Source organism: Tachypleus tridentatus, chromosome 10 (genome assembly GCF_004210375.1).
Source record: "Tachypleus tridentatus isolate NWPU-2018 chromosome 10, ASM421037v1, whole genome shotgun sequence".
In the NCBI taxonomy this organism is placed as follows: domain Eukaryota; kingdom Metazoa; phylum Arthropoda; class Merostomata; order Xiphosura; family Limulidae; genus Tachypleus; species Tachypleus tridentatus.
Genome location: NC_134834.1, coordinates 83,016,150 through 83,041,436, shown reverse-complemented (window position 1 = coordinate 83,041,436; position 25,287 = coordinate 83,016,150). Strand labels below are relative to the sequence as shown.

The window sequence follows — 25,287 nt, the reverse complement described above, 5'->3', positions numbered from 1 at the left end:
AAGCACATTATGTGCTATAAAAATATTTTTAAAAAACTACTATTTCTTTGTTAAAATTCATTAATAAATCTAATAAACAGTTATTTTAGAATGAATATTTTAAAATTAATTCACAATGCACTATATTTCAATATTTGAAGAATTAGACATTTTGTCAAATTGCAATACGATAACAAAAAAAATAAATAAAAAGTATAGCCCAATTTGTTGCTTCGTGCTATAGACTTTTATCATAATAGAGAGTAGAATCTACCATTACGGCGGTAATATATTAAGGTCATCAATGCAACCTATATGTTATCTTGAACAACTTTTAATTTCACAAAAACAAATATAAATTATATACAATCATAAATTAAGAATAAAATCATGTAGAGATTCAAAATCCATACTACTACATGAAACAATTTTAAGTCGTTTAACTTTTAATTAAAGGAAGGTAGTACTTTTTTTTTTGAAGTAGTACTACGCTGATAACATACCGTTATTGTCACATGTGTGATAACTGTGACAGTTTGTCTTTGAGAAGAGTTATTAAATCTAATTGTAAAGAATTAAAGTATATTCTAACAGTTAAAATATAAACTACTTTATATAGGGATTTGTAAAACTTTATGATGGATTGTGAGAATGAATTTTAATAATAAAAACAGTTATTTGTGCAAGTGATACTGTGAAATGAACTAAGTGAGGGAACTATGCATCGAATTTATCCATTAATTTTAATGGCCGGTAGGAATTATTTTTCTTATACGTTTTCCACTTGCATTAATCTAGACCGAAAACAAAATAAATTACTTAAGTGAAAACTCGTTAATCATTGGTTGTTTTGTTCACTCATATTATGACTGTTTATCAATGAACTGTAGTGGTTATAACAATTTAACTTAAAACTTTAAATATATTACAATATAAATGTTCTTATTTCCAAACTCAGAAGTCCATCACTCTGGTAAATGAAATCTTCCATTATAGTTTTCGCATGTAAGTTAGGCCAACTGAGAAAAAAAAAATCTTTTTTTTTAATAACCTTTATATCAATTAAGAATTTTTGTTATTAGCTTTGAAATTATTTTATATAATATAGCTAATCTGCATTCTTAGCCATTTTTCTTCCTTTTATAAAATACATATATACTATTTTTAACTAATACAGTAGTTGGACTAATATTTAAAACTAATGAATTGAAAAGCATTCAAAATTAATTGTTATGAATCTCCCCAAAGTTGAAATAATATCTTAATTTTTCTAACTAATATATAGCAAAACAAGAAAAGGAAAGTGACAAGCCTCCAAACAATTCTTTTAAAGAAACAGTTTCTGTTTATAACTGACTGAATTGGACTCCTGCCAGTTTGCCTTCATACAGTTTAGCTGCAGGGTGAAGTTTCTTCTAAACATGTGGCATATGCTTTATACTAGACTTTCATATTTTAAACATCACCATAAATGTCACAGAGTTAATGTAATTTGGTTTAAATGTGAACCTTGTGATTAACTTAGCCACACTAGATTTTGATTTTTGAGTTTGACAGTTCTTAATTAGTTTAAATCATAATAATGACACTAGTGATAAATATTACTTAAGCCTAATAGAGAATGATAAATGATAACAATAACATATTTTAAAAAAACGTTTCCTTAACAAGTTCTACAAATTTCTACTCTTTTATTATATATTCCTCAGTGTACAGAATCTTGCTAGAAATAAATGATTCATTTCAATTAACTGTCAGACACATTTTTCAGTCAAATGGAAGAGACTAAAAATTTTCAAAAAAATATTGAAAACACAAAAGACATACTTGTATTAAAAAAACAATTTTATCTGAACACAAAAACTGTGACAATTAAATTTATGTAAAGAAAAACTTGAACAATTGCTCACAATTGAAACCTCACTCAAAAACTTTTTGAATATTTTTTTAAAATTAGAGAAATTTTAGTGTTCTACTTCATTTGATTACTACATTCAAGTTCTATAATTTTTACAAAGGATATAATCTTATGCTTTCTCAAAGTAATGCCAAATTTTTGTGATGAAGAACCTGTTGTAATGTGTCATATACCTCCTTGATACCCTCCAGGTATATGAAATGTTCATGCAGTCACACTGGCTGGGGAAGATTGCACAAAGAACCTCTGCAAAGATTGAAATAATGGTTTCAGAGCATTGGTTGGCTACAAACATTATTCATTTTGGAAGGTTATGGATAGTTTGAGAAGGGATGAGGCAGTAATATTAACCCTAACTGTGCAGGAGAGTTGTGGTCAACCCTCAAGGAAACATCTAATGTATTTCTGTAATCCTTTGCTCCTTTGAGACATTGGCCTGAATCCTACATATGATGGCTGACTTTTGGCATTATGTTATGTTATATTAATTTTTAATTTACATTCAAAAACATGGTGTAATTAAATTAGTGTCATGATTAAAAATGGATAAATAATTAGCTGTGCCTAGTATTTTATTTTTTACAGAACTTTTGCTATTGGTAACAAAGATAAATTCTGTTGAATCACACATTATCTTTTAAATGTATAGGTTACCAAACTAGTCTGGAAAATGTATATGTTTCAAACCACATGGATTGTGAAAGTTCTGGTTATCAACTATGTGTAGACTTATTGCTGATTGTTTGGCATTTTAAAAGTTTATTTTGTTTGGTTTAACCTCTTTATGTAACTTTGAACTTGTTGATTGAAAAATATTTGTTCTAGAACTTGCAATAATGTTATTGCTTGAGAATTTTCTGCAGTGATAGCTCTATTAGAATGCTTTAACATAACCTATAGACATCAAGGACTGTTTGGTCCTTCGAGGCTGTTCTTGCACACCTGCCTTTGAGAAAAGTAAACATTTAAACTAGATATTTCCTTTTTATAGAAATCATCAAATTCACCATGAAATTTACAATGTTTTGAACTCAGTTACTCATTCCATAAGTGATACACCCTTTTTAGAAAAATAAAACCACCTTAACTGAAGCTAAACCTGTTTTGTTTTTTCAAATCTTAAACTTTTCTTATTTTCAAAATATAGCATAAAGATAACAAAAATCTTTAAGCCTTCAATTCTTAAGGTAATTCTGTAAACTTCAATAAGATCATCTCTCACTCTTTTGTAAAAAGAATTGTGTTACATTGGAAAATGAATATAAGAAATGACTTTGAATATTATGTACCAGCTTCTGCATAATGAAGTGAGATTTTTTATGCTAATATTTTGTTTCTGACCTGCCAAAATGATCATCTTTTGAAAAAAATTTTTAATCATCATCATAAGTGTAATGAGACTCTTAAATGTTTAATTTAAGTTGAATATGTAATGTAAAAAAATTAAACTCTTGCCTGCATATTTTGTGACTGAGACATTGGGGGAAGTGTCAGGCCAAAGACATCACCAATTGGAAGAATACTTTAATTTGTGACAGTGCCAGAAACTAAATAGTTTCAGAACAACAAAGTCTTTTTATTGACTTTGATAATGAAACAAAAAAGAAGAAAGTATGAAGAAAAAGGATGGAAATATTTATTGCTTTCCATTCAAAGTGAATCATCACTTTTTTCTTCAAGTGTCAAAAGCTTGCATCAGTTGACATTTTTGGATAGAATGTTTCCTTACAGGAAGAGAAATTTTGACCACCTTTATACATGTGCTATTTATGCAAGCAACATTTCTTTCACAGTGTTGAAAGGACTTATTCTTTCACAAGTTGTAATTAATTTACAACTTCCTCCCAACTTACATGAAATAGTTAACAATAAGCCTAACCACTGAGTATATATTGGTTAACAGAAGAGCAGTGTTCTGATGAAAGATACATCATCATCAAGGTATATGATAATGCAGCCAATAAAATCACTTGAAATATATGGATATCATCTCGTAGAGATAAAATACAGACAAGAAGTCAAATCTTTTAACATTTTGAGAATTAACTTTGCATCCATGTTTTTAAATACTGCTTCCAAGACAATTCTAAATGGCTTGGACCAATAAAAAAAAACATTTTAAAAAGTTGTGTGATTGATATTGTGATAAATATTGAAATGGAGAAATATATCTCTAAATTATGAAAGATTTAAGTTTCTTAGTTGAAGACTGGATGATCAAGGTTAACAATTCTTAATAACGTATATCTGAGACGTGGTTTTGTTTTGCTTGTATTTTAATATGCTTGTACTTGTGTTGTACTTTGCAGAACGTTTTTTTTGTGTTTTGATGTAATCATGAGAAAGAGTTGAAATCCTGAAACTGCTAGTAAATCTAATAGTAACATTTGTGACATTAAATTGAGGTAAATAAAAATTACTTAAAAAATTCGTATTACAGGATGATACTAACAAGTGAGTGAATCATTAAACTGAGGTAAATAAAAATTACTTACAAAATTCATATTACAGGATGATACTAACAAGTGAGTGAATCAGTTTTACAGTAAGGGAAATGAATTATTCTGAACTGATCTCTAAATTTTAGCAATTTATCCATCTTTTATATGATGATTTGGGCTTTTCTAATCAAGAAAATAACTACAACTACAGCACTTAGAGCTTGATTTTAGGGTTTTCTTATATTTATGGCCAGGTAGTTAAGGGAGCTCAACATGTAATCTGAGGGTCATGGATTTGAATCCCCATCGTACCAAACATGCTTGTCCTTTCAGACATAGGAGAGTTATAATGTGATGGTCAATCCCACTATTTGTTGGTAAAATAGTAACCCAAGAGTTCACAGTGGGTGATATGTCTAGCTACCTTCCCTTTAGCCTTACACTGCTAAATAAGGGATGGCTAGTGCAGACAGCCCTAGTGTAGCTGTGTACAAAATTAATAAACAAACAAACAGTCTTATACTTATTTCCTTTTTAAATATCTAATGTAACACCTGGGTTTATTATTTTATAAAATATGAAAAATAGTGGTTTTTACGATTCATGACATGGATTGTTTAATATATTTCTGAAACTGTGCATTTAATTAAAGTAATACTTATTTCAAATTCATGACATTGTAGAATAAGCTTAGATGATATATTTTGCACTTTATAAAAAGCCTTGTATTTTACCCTTTTCAAAAAATTCATTATAGAGAGCTCTTTGCTGATTACATATGAAATTGTGATGTTTACTAAAAACAAGGATAATAATGTATTGTCATGATAGATGGAATATTCATGTATCAGAGCATCTGATGTTTAGTGTACCACACAACTTCTTACTGCAGTTAATTCTTTACTGTATTTAACTTAGCAAGGTGCACAACAATTTTTTTTGTGTGTAATGGATTAAATACAGAAACTCCTTGTAGCTGTAAGAAAATAGACATTTGTTAGGAAACATGAGTGACATTTTGTTGTTAAACTCATGAGATATGGTTCTTCAGTAAATGTGTAGCATTGTATATCACTACAAAATGCACAAATTTCATATTTTCTTACACGATAAGAAAAACATGAGAATATCTTGAATTGTGTTGGAAAATACCATTTTTTGTAAAGAACTGTTGTTAGAATTAAAAATAAATGTTAATTTTTTTCAACAGATGCAAGAGAACAATGATCGACAAGGTCAGTTAAAAAACAAAGTGTTAAGTAATCTAATGAAGAGTTGTAATCCTGGTAAGTGTGTAACAATCTAAGTTCTGCCCTCCACTTTTAACTCGTACATCAAGTTTATAAGTGTTAAAATTTAGTTTGTCAATAGATTACAGGCCAGTCAAGGTATAATATGAAAACAAAATCATCACTAAAATAACTTTTGGAATGCATTTACTGTCTATATTTTGGTGTGGTTTTTTGAAGTTTAACAGTCTATTTAACCATGTTTTGTTTACTTTTCCAGACAACATGTTGTAGCTCCTGTATAGGTCAGTTAAACTGTTTAAGTTCAACATAATCTAAGTAAATTATTCGTACTGATGATTAAAATATCAACTAATGTCATGTATTGTTTTTCGAGTGAAATAAACAGTGCTTTTAAAATCAGAAATTCCAATTTTGAAACACAGTTGAGCCCATAGCTATTTTTTTTACATCATGACTTGTTAAAATAAACACATAATAATAGAAAAAGTTGAAAATACATATAAACTTTTGTCTTTATAATTTGATAGGTTAGAATATTAACTGTTTATTACCAGTAATGTATATTCTGTTATCTTTTGAGTGTTAAATTATATATTTTTCTATTTATTATTTTAAACATTTTATGTTTAAAGTTTCTTCCAAAATACTTATGGGGCTTGAGATGATCTAGTAACTGTTAGTGTGCTTGACTGTGAGTTTTAGGTCCAAAGTTTAGAATCTGCTGTCCCAAAATCATGCTTCAAACTCTATGACTGTGGGTATTTTAAAAGAATGATGGCAAAATCCCACTTTTTGATAAAAGTAGCCCATTAGTTAGTGGTGGATGCTGTTGGTTAGCTGCCTTCCCTCTAGTGTATGATATTAAAATTCGGAGTGGCTTGTGAAGATGGCCCTTGTGAAGCTTTGAATATTATTGGTAGTTGTTTTCTTATTTATTGTTTTGATGAGTTGCACTAGAAGATCCAGGAAGTTGGTGTAGACATTCCATGTTGGAAGTTAATTTTACAGTGGTACAGTATTTTGAGGCTTTAGAATCAATTTTGGTCTGATGAGAAAACTATATATTAGTAATTGTGTTGCTCAAAGCACTCAACACAGTCCTAACTCTATTTCTATAATATCAAAGAAAGAGCTAGAAAAAAAAAATCTACATGTGGAGAATCTGGAATGATGAATAAAAGTAAATTATAAATACCTGGTGGTTGCTTAGCAAAGATCATCAATAAATCAGGAGATTCTAATGTAGGAGTTAACATCTGAAAAAAACAAAAATAAATAAAGCTCTTATGTAAGTTTTCTGTAAAGATTGAAATGCAGATAGTGTGTCACTGCACTCCAATAAAGTTAAATTATCTCCAGTATTAGTATTCTGTTGGTATATAAACAGAATACAGTTTCATAACTTAATGTATGATCCAAGTAATACATGACCTTTTATACATTGTATCATCCTTATTACACATATATGCTTACAAAACCTACTTTCCTAATCAAGAAAATACCTATATTACACATACAGACTTACAAAACCTACTTTGCTTTTGCAATACTGCAAGTAATAGTATTTTAATAGAGGACAGTGTATTAGATACTGCTAAAATTCTGGAGTTTGGTATGTGTACTGCTTGCTCTGTATGTGAACTAATATACCTCTAATTATATGTTCCGTCTGGTGAACAGCAGTCTCAATTTTCGTGGCTGTACAAGGTAAATGTAAAATCAAGAGATAAACTGATTTTTACCTGTCTAACTCGTCAACTCAATAAAGACATCTTTACCTCTTGAACAGCCAGTAACTAGGAAGTTGCAAGAAGTTATAATCCAGCATGATATGCTCACTTCCAAGTAGGTTCCTTGGAACTAACCTTGATAAAAATGGTTCCTGAAATAAAAATATAAATTGGGTATTTGTGAAAGCACTTTAAGTGGTATTAAGACAAGTTTGATTTAAAAAATAGGGGTTTCATATTTTTTACACCAATTATTGTAGATATATTGAAATTGTGCAATCTTTTGTTATAATACAACTTTGTATTTTATTTTCTATTTATCAAGTTAATACTAACATTCAATATGGTATGCAAGGTTTTGAATTTTTTATTTACAGTAAATATATTCTTTAATAGGTGAAAGAACATTTCAAAGATTAAAAATGGAAATGACTTGTGAAGAATGTAAGAAGAACAAGTTTGGAATGTGTGAAAGGTAAAATGTTATTACTGTAAACATAAGAAACATGCAAGTCCATACGTTGTACAAGAAATAACAAGATTATGTTAAAGTTGGGAATGTCATTTAGCCACTTTAACACATTCTGTTCAAAATTGGTAAAATTGTTTAAAACGGTAAATATTAGTTGTGAAAGTCATTGCACACAACACTGTGATTTGAGACTAGTGATTTTATGAATTACACTTGCAACTTAGATACAACACTGGTGAATTATGTCAGTAGTTGAGATATTTCAACCAGTATTAGCATCTGCCAGTAAAGTAATATATTTTGCATTTTGTAATTTTAATGTTTTTTTTGCTGAATCTTTTCCAACAAATTTTATGTAAAGTATTTTTGAGTAAGTTGCAATAATGTCCTGTAGTATGATTACATTCAATGATATAAGGCAAACTTTTATTGTTTTAATCTGTATTGCAAGTCTGTAAGCATAAATACTGTGTGCAAATTTTTTGTTTGCTTTAAAATTTACAATTTAAATAATATATGCTTTATTAAAAGGTGGTTCAGTACATTTTGTAATATCTAGCTAAAAAAAGATGAATTTCAATAAATTTGTACAAGCTCACTCTCAATTGTTAGTTTGTCATTATTATATTTGAACATTTTTTTATTATTTTAGTAAATTGAATTCTTAAAACAAAAATATATAAGTTTATCATACTTGGACTATAATTTGTACTTATGTAGGTACCTGTGCTTTATAATATTTTCTTGTTAATTTACAAAACTATTTTTAATGTAAAAATTATGGTAACATTTTAACATTATGAAATTACTAAATTAAACTTGTTATAATATATTAGTATTAAACTTGTTATATTTTTAGTGCTGCAGTATTTATCTAGTCCCATAGAAGTTTTCAACAGTTACAATTGTATAATAATAGTACTTAAACTATGGTGTGCTTTCCAAATTTAGTGATGAAGACACATTTGGCTTGATCCAGATTGGTCGAGATGAATCATACACAGTAGTGATTGAAACATTATTTATGTAAGCTTTCCAATATGGTACTTACATCCTCTCACAAGATTAGCTATTCTCATTCAGTGTTGCCATTTATATGCAAACTTTTTTATATGTGCCATAAGCTTCACTCTGTATGAAACAAGTGATTCCTATGTGTATCTTATGTAAATAATCATGCATCACCTCTCAATAATAGGAGCATAGTACACTTACATGACTTATTCACCAGTTATCCCTCTTTTGATCCCCAGTACCTTATCCTCAGGCTTTGGCTATAGATGCCTACAGCTGAGATTGATCACAAAATTCCAATATGTTTATCCTCCTATCCAATTGCTTCATTGGGTCATTTTCCTTATCCATATCAGGTTTTTCTGACTGCTCTCAACTAGCCAGTTCAAAAATAGTTTCCTCGATTATTCTCTTTTGTACCATTTCCCTTATTAACTGACCTCCTTTTTCAACCACAGTCACTGATTCTAAATCTCGCACATCATTTCTTTTGTCTTCATGTCTGGTTCTTGGCAAGGTGATGTGGTTTCTTCCATTGTGTAGCTTTTCATTTTACTCAATCCATATGTCCTTCCATGGAAGTGTATCAGCAAAAGTGGAAGGTCTTTCTCACATGGGCCCAGGCTCAGGGGTTTTTTGCTGTTTGTCCTACTGTTACTGTTCAAGTTTCTCATGCGGCTTTTCAACCAAAAGTCTTCAGCCTCCACAATTTCAGGTAATCGGGTAGCTTTATCCCATACCTTTCATCTATATTGTTACTGTAGACAATCTTAACAACCTGCTCTTACAGATGTGGTTTTCCTTCCCTTACTTCCACTTGAATTTGTTTTTTCATGTTCTTTGTTTCATCTATCTCTAAAAGCATATTTCCTTCATCTTTCAGCTTGTGGGCATTGACAGTCTAACTTGTTTGCCATCAAAACTACATGCACAATTTACCACTATATCTCTATTCTCCTTTAAATGGATCTTTTTTTTACCAAAACCTTGGTGGCTCTTGAGGGTAACTCCTCCTTTCCTCTAATTTCCCCTCTCTCTATTTCTCATCTCTTGTTCTAGCTAGACTTCTTTGTCCTGTGCATGACCTCTGTTTCTTATATTTCCTGTATATCTTCTTTCTGTGGTTCCCAACTTTTTACCTTGTGGCAACCATCTTCATTCAGTGATCTCTCCCCTTTTTCTAGTGGCTAATTTCTCCTTGTCCCTTTCCCATTGTACTTTGTTCTGTGTTACCTCTCATATAATCCAACACCTCACCTATTCCTTTGCTTCTCATTTTCATCAGGCTTTGTAGAAACTCCTACAATCAGTCATGTGAACCAACCCTAACATATTCATATCTAATTATTTATATCATATTATGGTTTTGGCTTTCTATGATATTGCACCTTCTACCTGTGGCTGCACTTTAGACTTTGATGGGACTCTGGCAACGGGTAAGTCTTTATTAATGCTTTCTTTTCTTTCAGGGAGCCCATTCTTTATACTAACAGAAGTAAAATGGATCTCACTCTATGGCTTATGGTGCCTGACCAACTATTCCTTAACAATAAGTCCACACTGCACACCATGTCAACTAGCAGTTTTCTTTCCATGGCTTCACGTACTTGAGATGGGATGTTTCACAAGATAGCTTGTAGTTGAATAACCTTGTAATATTTGCTTCATAAATTGGCCTATCCTAGACCCTACTACCCATGGACTTCAAGGATAAAGTAGAAGGTGATAATCGCCCATCTCTGTCATGCCTCGATTGAATAAATCAGTATGTTCTGTTTATCAAAATAGGATTTTGTGATCACCCATTGCACTGTCTCAGATTTCAATGCTCCTTCTGGCTCACCAATGCATTCTCAGACCCCTTTCTTTTAGTGGAATGTGGGAGTCCTTTCCACTTACCAGTTCCAAGCTGCTGATGTGGTTGACCATGGAGGCATGCTTCTGAATGAGTTCCATATTAGGTTATTATAGCTATTCAGTTCAAAGTAGGACAGTGGTGTTCCTCTAGTGTAAATGATGTAATATCCTCTTATCTGTGGTTAACCATACAATATAGTGAGACTGAGATGTCAAAATGCAATTCAACCCTTTAATTGGGAGCCTTCATATTACCCTCATATGAATGGGAGTATCCCATGGGCTTGTTTCAGGTTTTGAGTGAAGCAATCAACATAAGTCCTAACACAGGTTTTGGGTTGTGTGTCTTCCTCCATTTATTTCTCCTGTGTTGTGGGTCACAACAGTTATATGTGGGATTGTTCTGGTTCTGTCCTTGGCTTTCACTCATTCTCTTATTACCTGTATGTTATCGCCCTTTGCAACTTGTTTCACAGTTATGGAAGTTGATTACATCTAATTGACTTCCTTTGGATACCAGATGTCACACTCTCAGCTCGATAACTCGGAGCTGATTCAGGAATTGGAGTGATTCTCAACTTCCCAATTCTCAACTTTGAGGTGAAGACATTATGATCCTTATTTAACCCTTATATAAGTGGTTCTTAACCTGGGTTTGGCAGAGGTCAAGAAACACACAGTGGGTCTGTTCTGTTCACCCCACTCATATGATTCGCGACGTCATGCTCCACTTGGCCATCATTGGCTGCGGCCGATCACGTCACATCACTTGGCCTTAATATCTATGCTGCAGGGAACTTCGTGTGCTTAGCAGTCGACTTGTGACTGTAGTAATTGTGCGTCATTTGTGATTTTTTCTTAATCTTCAATCCCTTCAAACTAACTATGTCGAGCAAAAACAGAAAGTGGTCAGACAAATATGTACAATATGGATTCACGTGTATAACGGAACATGATGGGAGTTAGCATCCTCAGTGCATGATTTGCAATGTCAAGTTGAGCAATTCTAGTCTAGTACTGGCAAAATTAAAAGAACACTCCCTAAAGCTGCATGGAGATGGGAAATACAAGAACACAATGCTTGCTGAATTCAAGGTAAAGAGAGCCAGGTTTGATGAAAAGGCTACTTTGCCTGTTCTCAGCTTTGTACCCATTGACAAACCGATCCTCACAGCTTTGTATGAAGTTGCGTTCTTGATCGCAAAGCAAGGCAAACCACACACCATTGGTAAAGCACTCGTAAAACCAGCTGCATTGAAGATGGCAAATATCATGCTGGGAAAAGCTGCTAAAAGTAAGTTATCCCAAATTCCTCTTTCAAATGACACCATCAGCAGCAGAATAGATGACATGAGCAATGACATCTTGGCTCAAGTAGTTGTAGATCTGATTTCAAGCCCAGCAAAATTCAACCTTCTACTCGACGAGACTATCGACGTTTCCAATCTAAGCCAGCTTGTTGTATTCGTGCGCTATGTGAAGAATGATGAGATAAAAGACGATTTTTATTTTGTAAGCCTCTTGCAACAACAACTAAGGCAGCCGACGTGAAGAAACTTGTGGATGACTTCTTCAGAGACAACGATCTTTCATGGGATATGGTTTCTGCAGTTTGTTTGGATGGAGCTTCAGTCATGCTGGGATGAAACTCTGGTTTTGGTGCACTGGTGAAAGCTGATGTACCACACATCATTGTAACGCACTGTGTTCTGCACAGGCATGCGTTGGCAACAAAATCATTGCCTTCAAAACTGGCAGAAGTATTAACAATTGTAGTGGAATGTGTGAACTTTGTGCGAAATAGTTCCCTGAAGCACTGCATTTTTTAAAGAGCTGTGTAATGAAATGGGCTCTGAATTCGAGGTACTTCTGTACCATTCTAACATTCGGTGGTTATCCTGGGGAAAGGTGCTGAATCGTGTTTTTGCCATGCGTGTAGAATTAGCCCAATTTTGCGAGAGCAGCAACATTGTCATGCAGATTGCTCAGAAATATTTTTGAGTTCATTCTCATTTTGGCATACATGGCCAATATCTTCAATGCTCTCAGTCATCTCAACAGATGCAGGGTGGTGGAGTCAACATCATCGAAGCAAAAGAAAACCTGAAGGCTTTAAAAAAAAACTACTGTTATGGAAACGATGAACAGAGAATGATAACTTCGCAGACTTTCCCCTGCTGGACGACTGTGCAAGTAAGATCGAAGATGTGTCTGAAATCGGAGACATTTCTGTACCCAGGGAACTGAAGCAAGCAATTGGCATACATTTAGATGAGCTCGTAAAGTTTCTCGACGGATACTTCTCTACCAGAGAGTCATATCCAGTATGGGTGAGACAGTCGTTCACGTTTAATGTTGCGACAGCAGATGTCAATGATGAATACCTCGATGAAATCATTGAACTTCAGCAGAGCCAGGTTCAACAGCAACTTTGGTGTCACCAAATTGTAGCGTACCCTCTTATTGCTAAGAAAGCCCTTGAGGTACTCATACCATTTGCTACAACGTATCTTTGCGAGCAATCCTTTTTGAGGATGGTAGACATAAAAACGAAGAAAAGGAACAGACTTTGTTGTGAAAATGATATGAGAGTGACACTTGCCAAGGTGAAGCCGCCCATTTCTGAACTTGTCTCTGAAAGGCAACAGCAAAAGTCACATTGATTTTCAGTAAATATTCATTGAGGTATGTTTTTGTTTTTGTGTGAAATTCATGTTTTGTTGGATTTGTTCTTCGAACACAGTAATATCGTGTGCAACTGATGCATGATTCATTTTGTGCACTAATAAAATATCTACTTATGTTTTGAATTTGAAAAAAATCATATTTTATTTTTCCAATTATGAAGGGTTCAGTGAATGCAAGTACAAAACTTCTCGGTTTCAGTACCTCCAACAAAGTTAAGAACCACTGCCTTATATGGATGTTGGCACCTTGTGCGGAGGTTTTGGATGTAGTTGATGTACTGAATATGATTCACTACACAACAGACACATTACACCCTGGGGCACATCCTTTTTTATCCACTTTACTCATTGTGGGATTGAGTTACAATATCTTTCTCTGGATAGGATCGTTTTCCTGCCACATTCTCTCCCACTTGGAATACGCTCCTCTCATTGTCCACCCTAATATCTTACACATTCCACCCATAATAAAGGAACTGGCTTGGAAGTGGTGTAGTTCCCCTCTTCAAATCTTCCAATTCTTTTTTATCTACATACATATCCTTCAAACACTTTCATAGGGGCACATCTGTCCTTCTCTCACACCAGTTCCTTCTCTGGCTCAGGGTGGGATTCCAGCTAATTTTGTAAGAAGAGGTAAGGACTGTATTACAAGTTATAATTTTCCTATACTGAAAATGTATTTTTGATTAGTACTTTCTTCTTCTTACACTTTCTACCCTTCTTCCTCACATGCTTCTGGTGCTTCTGTTTTCTACTGAACTTTGAAGTGATAGTTTGGTAGAGGCATAAAGAGGGAGTAGCATGCATCGTGTGAGTGTACTATGCTCCCTATTGGTGAATTACATGAGAGACATGTTGGAATCACTTTATTCAGTATGGAGGATAAGAAGACTTGTAGCATACATAAAGGAAAAGTTTACACATAGAAAACAACAATGAATGAAAATAGCTAATCTTGTGAGAGGTGGTAAGTATTTATCAGTAATACATTTTTGGTATAGACAAATTATAACATTTATTACAACACTAATTGTTATGATGTGAATGCCTTTTCCCAGCGAGCAAAGCATCATAAAAATTACTTACGTTTGACATAAGACAATCTTACAAGCTGTGGTTTGAGCAAAACAAGTTATCAACTATGGTAAACTGCTATTAATTCTTTAAGCATATACAGGTGTATAATGTATTTTGTAAGTGACATTTTTCGACAGAGATAATTACATAATGATCTTTTGAATATACTTTTTCTTTTTGAAATGACATTAACAAAGGATAATCATGTGGTCAATTAATATTTTCTAACACTTTTTGCTTAATAGTTGAGGTGAGTGCATTTAGTAACTAAGTATAGAAATTATTTTATTTCAAATTGTTAAAATATCATTTGTAGAACCAAACTTAAGTATATGTTGGTTTTATTTATCTCCCTAAATATCACATTATATTATCAATAGTTATATGTTTTTATGTTTAATTTTTGAAAGCAGTATTAAAATTATTATTGTTGGCATTAAAATCATTGAATTTTACAAATATTTTTTTCATACAATATCATAATATTTGCATTACTCAAGTGACTCATTTCCATACATAGCTTTTTTGTTTCCTTTTATTACATGGTTTACTTCTTTCTGGAAGATTTAAATCAAAACAGTTGTAATTGTACACATTAAACAAAGAAAATTTTTAATAATTTTAATGTATTTTTCTTTCTTCTTTCTTTACGTTAGTTTGCCAATGATTCAACTGGTTCTGCAGGAGGTAAGCATTTACTTTGTGTTAGTTTTAATAGAGAAGTAATACATGTAAAGCTTGTCAACATTTCATTCTATTTTTATTTCTGGATTAAATCAAACTTTATAGTGAACAAGTTAATGCATTTTTTTAATAAACTAGCAAAATAAATTAGTTCAGTTTCAAAATGTGGTTAAGCACTTGAGATGATAGTTAGTACTATAACTTTGTTTAATTATAAACAGTTGTTTCCGATAATTGCAAAAAAAAAAAAAAAAAATCGTTGAAAGACAAACATTGTTCTCTGATTTATTAATAAAAGTGTTAATACCCATACCAGCCATCCTGAGATACATTTTTACTTCAAGTGGGTTTCTTGTTATCACAACTGTAATACTTACATTTGCATGTGTAAAGTAAGATAATCTCAATCTGCATTGTAAGGATAAAGATTGAATCTCACTATTTGGTTAGACAAAAATAGCCTAAGATGTAGTACTAGTTATTTTTATTTATTTGTCTTTCCTCAAGTCTCTAAGTTCAAAATTAGAGACAGCAAATATCTGCTTGGATATCCACACAAAAAAATAACTGAATGAAGCACCTGCAGAAATGTTAGCTGAAATAGTCCTTAATAATTTTTGTAGAGAATTTGATGTATAAAAAAACAAATCATCTTGTAACAATGGACACTGGTTTCTATTAACTTCTCTTCAGTCTGTCAGTTCCAAATTAGGAGCAGCTAGTGCAGGTGTTAACTCTTGAGTGGATTTGCTATAATATCCAAACTAAGCATTAACAGCAAATGTTAGCTAAATTTATATTTTTAAAAGTCCTAAACAGTTTGTTTAAAGAGTTTGGTGTAAAAACCCAAAGCATCTGATATCAACGTGAAGTTATTTTGCTTATAAACAAGCAATTTAAAGTAGAGTCTACAAAACAATTTGTGACTTTCCATATAGGAGAAGATAAAACGACAAGCACAGAAGGCTCATTTAGAAGTGTTGTAGAGAAGAACAAAGTAGGAGGAAAAAAATTAAACAAATGGACATAAATATTATCATTGTATTTAGTAACTTGAGGTAGAAAACTACTCTTTTTAATATATCACTTATCCTTAATATTAATTACTCTACAATGCTGAATTGTCATTCAGTGAGCTAAAATTTATATTTAGCTTAATTTATATATAAATTTAAATTTATATATTTATATTTAAAATTGTGAATTATTTTACAAAATTACTTTTAACTTGCAACAGAAACTGTTTTCAGCTATCTTTTGTGTAGTAATTTTAAATACAGATATTATTTTATCATTACTGTTTCACCAAAAAAGAAAATATTAGTGTTAGAATCTTTATCACCTAGTTGGACCAGTTCATACAGATAACATTCATTAAAATTGTGGCTAATTGGACAAAACATTAAATAAGATAATGCTTAAGATGCTAAGTACAGATTACTTCAGTAATATAAGACATTCACTAACTACAGAATTTACTTTGCAACCATTGTATTTTTTACATTCAAAGTACAGTTTAAGTTGGCTGAATGTAAATCGGAAAATGTAAATGTTATTGTATTTACTTAATTTTGTCACTTTCTAAATAAATATTTTATAGATTACAGTGAGTCAGTTTAGCTTAGCTATTATTTTAAATCTTCCAAAAGTTGTCATCAAATTGCTTTGAAGTATAGAAACTTGTAAGTATTAATGCATCTCAGAACGGCTGGTATGAATATTAACACTTTTATTGATAAGGAGAGAACAACATTTCTACCTTCCTAGGTCATCTTCAAGTCAAATGTAAGTATTAATATAAAGGCTTCTAAATTAACCTAAAATTCTGGATAATTCTTTTTTCTACTTCCCTAAGCTTTCTAGAATAATATAAGATGTATTCTTACATGAGCCTTGATTCTTGTTTTTTAAGGTTTAAATATTATTGATTAAATTAATTTAGGTGAAAAAAATTATTTTTGTCATATTTACATAGTTAATTACAGTTTTGTCATAGTCTTGATGTTAGCATCAATAGAAGATACTGGTATTTTGTTCATCCTGACAGAGACTGGTTGAGAGACAAGTCCTGTGTTACATACTTTATGTGTGTATATTTTGTATTCATATCTTGTCCCAATGAAAGTAATATGATCATCAAAGTGCATTATTTCTTTTAATTATGAAAACTCTCTCTGTTACTTGTGGATTGTCTCAGGATCCAATGCTTGGGCCTTTGCTTTTGTTGTTACTTACATTAGTGCTATTGGTATGGACATTATTAATAAATTACTTATGTTTGCTGATAACTTTTTGTTATTTATAATAGTATTGAGGATGCTTAATGATGGCTTAGATCAGTTAGGATAATTAATTAATTATTTTATATATCTTTAATTGTAATAAGTGCAAGATAATGCATCTTGGTTATCATAATTTAGATCATATATTTTATATAGTGCGACTGAAGAGAAAGATTTTAACATATTGGTGAATAAGTTACTCATGCTACCTCAAGTTGCTAGAAGTAAAATTAATATGATTCTAGAATGCATTCAAAAGATGTAAGGCCAGGCAGTTAAGGCACTCGATTTGTAATCCAAAGGTTGTGGGTTCAAATCCCCATCCCACCAAACATGCTCACCTTTCAGCCATGGGAGCATTATAATGCTACAATCAATCCCACTATTCATTGGTAAAAGAGTAACCCAAGAGTTGGCAGTGGGTGATGATGACTAGCTGCCTTCCCTCTAGTCTTACACTGCTAAATTAGGGAAGGCTAGCATGGATAGCCCTAGTGTAGCTTTGCATGAAATTCAAAACAAACCAAACCAAAAGATGTAATTATCTCTATGTAAGTCACTAATCAGGCCTCACTGTTTATAGTTTTGGTCTAAGAAAAGATACTGGCTTATTGGAGGGGCTTCTGAGAAAGGGTACCGAGATGATTTTGGTGATGGAAGATTTGTTTATATATACAGATAGATTCAAATATCTTGCTTTCTCTTGAGAAAAGAAAGGTAAGAAGTTATCTTGTTGAAAAATATAAGGTTATTCAAGGAATTTGTAGGATAAAAGTCCCTGGTTTATCTGTGCTATATTATGTAGATAACAGAATGAGAGGACATAAGTTATAGAACTGGGAAAAGAGAAGCTAGGCCCCATTTAACATATTGATTCCCACACGACTCACTGGTGGGTTGTGATAGTCTTCTAGTAAGATGCACACAATCCAATGGTGAGTTGTGATTTATTTTCTTTTTAAAGGGCCAATTATTAGCACAGATACAACAGTTACTTATACACTATTTCTAAACAAAAGTAATTGGATATGACTAATGGGACCCTGAAAAGTGTCGGCAAAATAGGCTTGGGAACCAACATGATAAGACAGTTTTATTTTTCTAACAGTGATTAGCTTAGGGAATAAATTGTTGGTAGTAGTGGAGATCAGCACTTTAAAGAAGTTTAAGAGAGGAATCAGTGATTTTTTTTTTTGAAAAATAAAGGATGGGCTTAAATTTTAACTTTTCTCAAAACATAGGTGTGAAAGGAAAACCTTGAAATACCAAATATTCTTTTGTAGTCTCTTTATTATATTAAAATAGTCTCAAATTTGCTCTTATATATTAAAAATTATAAATGTAATGTAGCCTCTTCCCTCAAAACAAAGTTATGGAAAACTGAATGGAAGTCTCAATATATTTAAAATGTCCAGCTTAGTTTGTGCATTTTTAAATTTATAAGTAAGAGTAAAAACACATTCATGAACAGAATAGTGAAACAAGGGCAGGTTATCTGTTTTGTCTTTGTTGGACAGGCAGGAGGGAGAGATAGGAAGAGAAATCTTAATGAACTTCTCAATAGTCCACGGTGGGCTTTTTTTTATGTAAGCTTAAACTAGAACCATGTAATATTTAAGTTAAGCCACAAAGCAAAATTGAAATAAAACAATTTTTTATGGCACAAGTTAAAATGAAATTATCAATGAAAACTCTTAATTATAATAAAAATAGAATCATGCAAAACCTCTTAATCCTTTCCAGATGGATCACAGGCCAAAAGCCATGTCATCTCATTTGCTGACTTGTTCAAAATTTTATTGGACTACTATTTTATAATTTGTCAGTAAAAATAAATATTAAAAAAGCACCTAAGCATCAATTTTTGTTTGTCACATTGTACGTTGAATGCAACACTAATTTATATCAGATGTTTGTGATGCAAAAATACAAAGTCTGTAGTCTTGAATGAATACAGAACTCAAATTATGTATATTGACAAGCTGTAATATAAAATAATAACATCCTATCTTTTTGACTTGCTGAAAAATCACTCGTGTACTGAATCGAACACAGTGCCCTCACTCACCTCTTTCCATTTTGGAAACAGTCCCTTATGTACACTTACTCATGTATTTTGCAAGTGAATAACCAATCAAAATGTTCTCCTTGTGGCTTTCTCAGCCATTTTCATGTGTTAGGATATCTTATTGTTCTTTCGAATCAAGATTTTAAGGAGATAGATTGTGTTTTAGTCTCTTTGGAATTTCATATTTTTAGGCCGAAATAAAGCTTAGTTACTTGATAAATTGTAGTGGAATTCTATGGTATTTATATAGTAATTTATGGTTTGTTTGTTGTTTTTTTTTGTTATTAAAATGTATATATAAAACTTTAAAAAAATTAATGTGTTTCACATCTTCCACATATGAAATTTCTTAAAGCTTAGCAAGCTGTGAGAAGCAGCAACTGAGTACAAAGGTCATAACATGAAATAATTGTTTGCTCTAATTGTTCATTTACTGTTCTATGTTTTAATAAAATTAACTTCAAGAACTTATTTGTAAATAGTAATGTAATGATTGAAACGTGACTCTATATTACAAAATACTAGTTCAGTAAAACACTGCCAAGACAGGTCACTTTGTAAGGACTAAAGGTCAGTTTTATATTATTGAATACGGTAACATGGTGCACCTTGCACCTCATCATTGTAACTTCTGTATAGTTGGCCAGATCATAGCTGAAAGGTCAATATAATAATAATATATGTATGTATGTATAATATTATGAAATTTAAACTATTTAGTCTAAACACTTAAGTTTTCATGTTATAATTTGTAGTCATTCTAGAATGAAAAAGGTATGATTTATGTTTATTTTCTTATTTTTTATGGTGGTTATGGAATTGGTCAAGTCAAATGAAATGTAAAGTTTTTCATGAGAAAAATTTGATAAAACAATCTGGACATTATAATAATTTTGCATAAAAGAATTTTTAATCTTGAAATGAAAATTACTTTGGATGTTAGATAAGCAATATGCAAAAATAAAAAATACACAAGAAAGACACTGTTTAACAAACCTTAAGACTTAATATAAAAAAAAAAGATATTTTGTGTATGAAAGTATTGTAATGTTTACTGGTAATCTGCCAGATTTCTTGAACATACACTTACTAATTTGGTTGGTTGGTTGGTTTGGCATTTTATGTCACAAAGGAAGCAGGTTATCTGAGCCTACTAATTTAGTAGTTGTATCATGAAATTATAACAAACAAAAGGTTACAAGATCAGCCCCAGGAACCAAGCCCATGCTGAAAGAGTTAAAAAAATCTTACCAGTATTTCAGTTTAGTTACATTGTATATTCAACCTTAAAAAATAAAGTTACTGTTCAAGTCCAAGTTTAGAAATTCAACAAAATCTCTAAAAGACCTGTTGAACAAAGGAGAGTCTTAGTTTTAATATATAACATACAACAACCATGCCATGCATACACACTACCCTGCACATGACCTTTAATGCCCAAGTGTTAAGAAGAAACCATATACCATTACCTAATTTATCAACAGAAAAAAACAGCTTTCTCTTCCAATGTTTCACATACTATCTTATCTGGAAAAAACTGTTAATTGCCAATAATTAAAAGAGATCTCAGATACAGCTAGCAAGAAGCAAGGTTGAGAAAGAAAATATAATTTAAAAAAAATGTTAACATATTAATTAAAGGATTAGAAAACATACAGTGTAGGCATACAAAAAATCAAATTAAGATATAGAGGATTATTGGTAACAATTTTTGTCACATAATAACTAAATTTCTCAGTTAACATTTTATTTCTATAATTAAAACTAATATAAAATAATTAGTGTGGCTTATTTGATAGTTGTCTTCCCACCACAGTTGTAGAATTAAATATTATAATAGCAGCATAAATTTCATGGAATAAAGTTTTCTGTTTATTGTTTTAATATCTGTTTTTATTTATAAATAATTTTTGTAAACCTTACCACATCATTCTGTGGTACCTTTTGTGATGTTTGTCACTCTCCTAAAGATCTACAGCAATGGGTGTGGCATGGAGCAATATATTTATTACATAAATCCACCACTATATGTAGCACTGATACTTCTTAAGACTATGTAGGCTTAATAGTATAAGGAAGTAATTTTATAATTATGTGGTGTGATAATACGTATGAACAAGAGAATGATGAGCTGAGTTTGAATCCATGTGATACTCCAAATCAATCCCAAGTTATGGGTATTTTATAAGAGCAACAGTCAGTTCCTCAGCATGGCTGATAATTAGTGGCTGACTTCACTTTGTTTAGTGGTTCAGAATAGGCATGGTGTGAAATAACCTTAAATAGAAAATATAAATGTGACCAAGAGAAACAAAACGAAAATCAAGAAATATATTAAATGTTTAGAACTACCCCAGATGTATTTAATAATGAGAAGATGATTTTACATTTGATTTCAGCAGGAAGCATGCATATGTCATATTCCCTCTGTTAAATACCTGCTAGTAGTCATCTGTGGTTATTATATATATATATATATATATATATATATATATATATCATTTTGTAACCTATATGAATATCTAATCAACATCACTAGTTTTATTCCTTTTTTTATTCTATAAATGCTGTGTATTTATTAGTTATATAAATTTTAAATATTACACTATATAAGATTTATAACTTGTGTTTTGTAGGAGGTATCTGTTGGAGATTGGTGCTATGAAAACTGTAGACGATAAAATAAACAGACGACCAACACCAGAAAAGCAAATAATTTATTTATTTATTGGAGGAAAGCATAGTCATATAAAGTTTGAAACAATTTTTAAAACTACTGAAAAAAACTGAGTTTAAGTAAGTAAGTTACTTTTAAGTGTGCATCTATGTTTGAGTTTTAAGGAAGAGAAGTGCATTTCAAGTACTTTTTTATTATTCATTATAATTATTGATTAAACTAATCAGTTTCTCTTTTTTTGCCACATATTTGAAGTATGTTGACCCATCTGTGGACTTTGATGCTATCTTGTGTGTTACTAATACATCTCTGAAGAAAAAGAGAGAGAGAAAATGAGGTTGTGGAAAATAAATCCTTATCATATTTTCATACTAGATGTAGTTAGTTACTAAAAAATAGTTCTAAACTGCTTCTATAGATAATTTACATTCTAGGCATGACTGTATAAGGAACTTCTCGCTACTTTGTAATATAGTTAGTGCATCTCAGAAACAAAGGCAATTAGAATAAAAACTTAGTTGTACATCAGTATATTTTCTAATTTAAACTGTAACCACTATTGCTGTGCCAAATTCTGTTAATTACTGAAAGTCAGAGTTCAGTACTGCTTTTCTAGTTTTGTTAAATTGTTCACTTTGGTAGCCATAATTGTTCCCTATGCAGATTCTACTTTTGTAATAATATTTGGTTTTTGTTACATAGTTTCAAAATCACTGAAACAAGTTTTTGTATCTTTTAGTAGCATCAAATTACACTTGTAAAACGGTTTTAGGCCTACTGCTCTTGTGAATATAATTTATGCACCTTTATGTTCATACATGAAGTACATTCTTTACATACATCCAGTATTTAAAATTTGTTTGGAATAAATCTTGGGCTTCTTAGACGTTTACTGCTTTGATTTTTCTCAGGTGACATTAAGGAAACTTCTTGTACAAGTGAAAGTGTAGTTGATCCCATGTTTGCTTATTTTTCCAAGAGCAACATGTAATGTAGTAAATGTCAGAGAAACTCCAGGATTTATTCTGAAACTTCTGTGAAGTTAACTCACTAAAGATATGAAGTAATTCTATAACAGTGACTTTGGCATGTGATCTATACAACATTTAGCCACTAGAATTAAAACTTGGGTATTTTCCCAGGAAACATGACATGTGTATCTAAGGAAAATAAATCTATTTGGGAATATAAAGAAATTAGGTTAGTGTATGCCTTAGATTCTATGGTGAAACACACAAATACAAAGAGAGATCATGCCACAGCCTCTAATGATGTGGTGGGCAAAGCAGAGATAGCCCATTGTGTAGCTTTGTGCTTAACTATAAATGAACAAAACCTCTAAAAAAATCGTTACATTGCTTGTAGAATGTTGGTTATTTCTCTGAATTGTTGATAACAATATCACTATGATATTTTATGGATCAGTTCATACATATATATATATATAGTGTGACAGAAATTGTTTAGAGTTAATAAGGAAGGAAACAGGGGGGCTGCAAACCATTTTTAATACAAGAAATGGAATTAAGCAAAGAATACAGACATAAAAAAAAAAAGTATTCAACAATTGAAAAAAGATTTTATTTATATATCTGTAAGTGATTTACAGCCAAATTACTGTTGTTGTTTTATGTTGTGTGTGTGCAGAAAAATCTCTCTGATTCATCATGTTAAATTGTACACCTTGGTTATATTAGACACTGTTTCCCACCTAATTCTATACTAACAGTTCATAGGTAATTAGTTTAATTTAAATAATACTGTGAGTTTGATAGCTTTATAGCACTTTTAAATGCAGTTAGCGTGTTTATTTTGTAGTATTTGGTCAGCACAGACAACTCAAAATTTTTTCTCAAACAAACATTGTAGGCTTAGAAAAGAAAACTTTAAAAAGAAATTAAAATTTCTCTAGCATTAGTCTATGGCTTCTACAAATACTACTTTTTTATAATTTTTGTGAGATGCTTTAGAGCAAATAAATCCAAGCAATATAGTCAGTTGGGTAAAGTATTTGAATGTTAACAAAAGTTTCTAAGAAAACTTAAATATATTATTACTACACTCAAATGTATCCAATATTTGCATTCAATAATTTTTAGATGTTCTGCCTCATTTACTGACTTCAGAAGTAATAGCTGCTATAAGATAGAAAATATGTTATTAAAACTAGTACAGAAATTATAAAAGAGAGCTAGAGAAAAACAAAAGTATGAGTATTTATGGTAAAAGTAGGTAATTTATTATTCTTTATGAATATGAATATATTTAATATATTTAATCTGAAAATAAAGACGACTTAATTTTCTTTCTCTCTGATTATTTTATTTGAATCTAGATCACCTAATTTACGAAATACTTCAAAATGTGATATGATACCCACAAAAATCCTATTAATTTACCAAATACATCACTTAATAAGAAAAAATAATTGTTTTTTAAATTTAATTTATACACAAAATTGTTACAATTATGAAAGGAAAATTATCATCATATTTTGTTACTCCATTTTGAACCTTTCCTGAAAAATGAAAATTTAGTATCCTGGTTATTTGGATTCGTCACACGTGTAATATTACAGCACAGTAAGGCTGAAAATAATCTGAATTGTACCATTCTGTACTGACCCAATGTGGGTCAGTGTTGGGTTAGTGAATTACTACATAAACTATTTTTGAAAACACATTTCTAGGAAGGAAAAAACCTTTATTTAGGAAAAGTGAATAAAAGTTTCAAAAGCAACAAGTTCTTGTGTAAAGGCAAAAACAGTATAATAACAAATATAAATATTAAAGTAAAACAATGTGATACAAGTTAAAGATTATTGTAGATATACAGAAAGGTTATGTTTTTTATAATTATGTGAAACAAATTAACAGTAGGTTCCATGATGGTACTCATGGTTCTCAGGACAGAAATACCACTTGATAAACCTGTATAAATCAGTTTTGTTTGGTTAAGTCTACTAAGTATACAGCTATTACAAATGAAGGTGTAACAAGGTAGTGAATTATTTATTTATAAAAATAATTCATTCAAACTGTGAGGAAATTTTGTACTTAAATATAATATATATAAATGCTGTTCTAAGAATTCATGTTGTAATCTAGCTCATGAAGCATGTATTCAAACTGATACTCATGTCTTC

General features: G+C 31.1%; 1 long non-coding RNA gene across 11 annotated transcripts in view; it reads left to right on the top strand.

Moving 5' to 3' along the window:
• Positions 1-471: 471 nt before the first annotated feature.
• The window catches only part of LOC143229733 (uncharacterized), a 36,160-nt gene continuing 11,344 nt past the window's right edge, over positions 472-25,287 (top strand). For 2 of the 11 annotated variants that reach the window (XR_013016031.1, XR_013016030.1), the window contains exons 1-5: positions 472-732; positions 5,549-5,624; positions 7,718-7,796; positions 15,088-15,118; positions 22,398-22,479. This is a non-coding gene — a long non-coding RNA (uncharacterized LOC143229733). The other 9 variants (XR_013016035.1, XR_013016029.1, XR_013016034.1 and 6 more) reach the window with 9 other exon arrangements.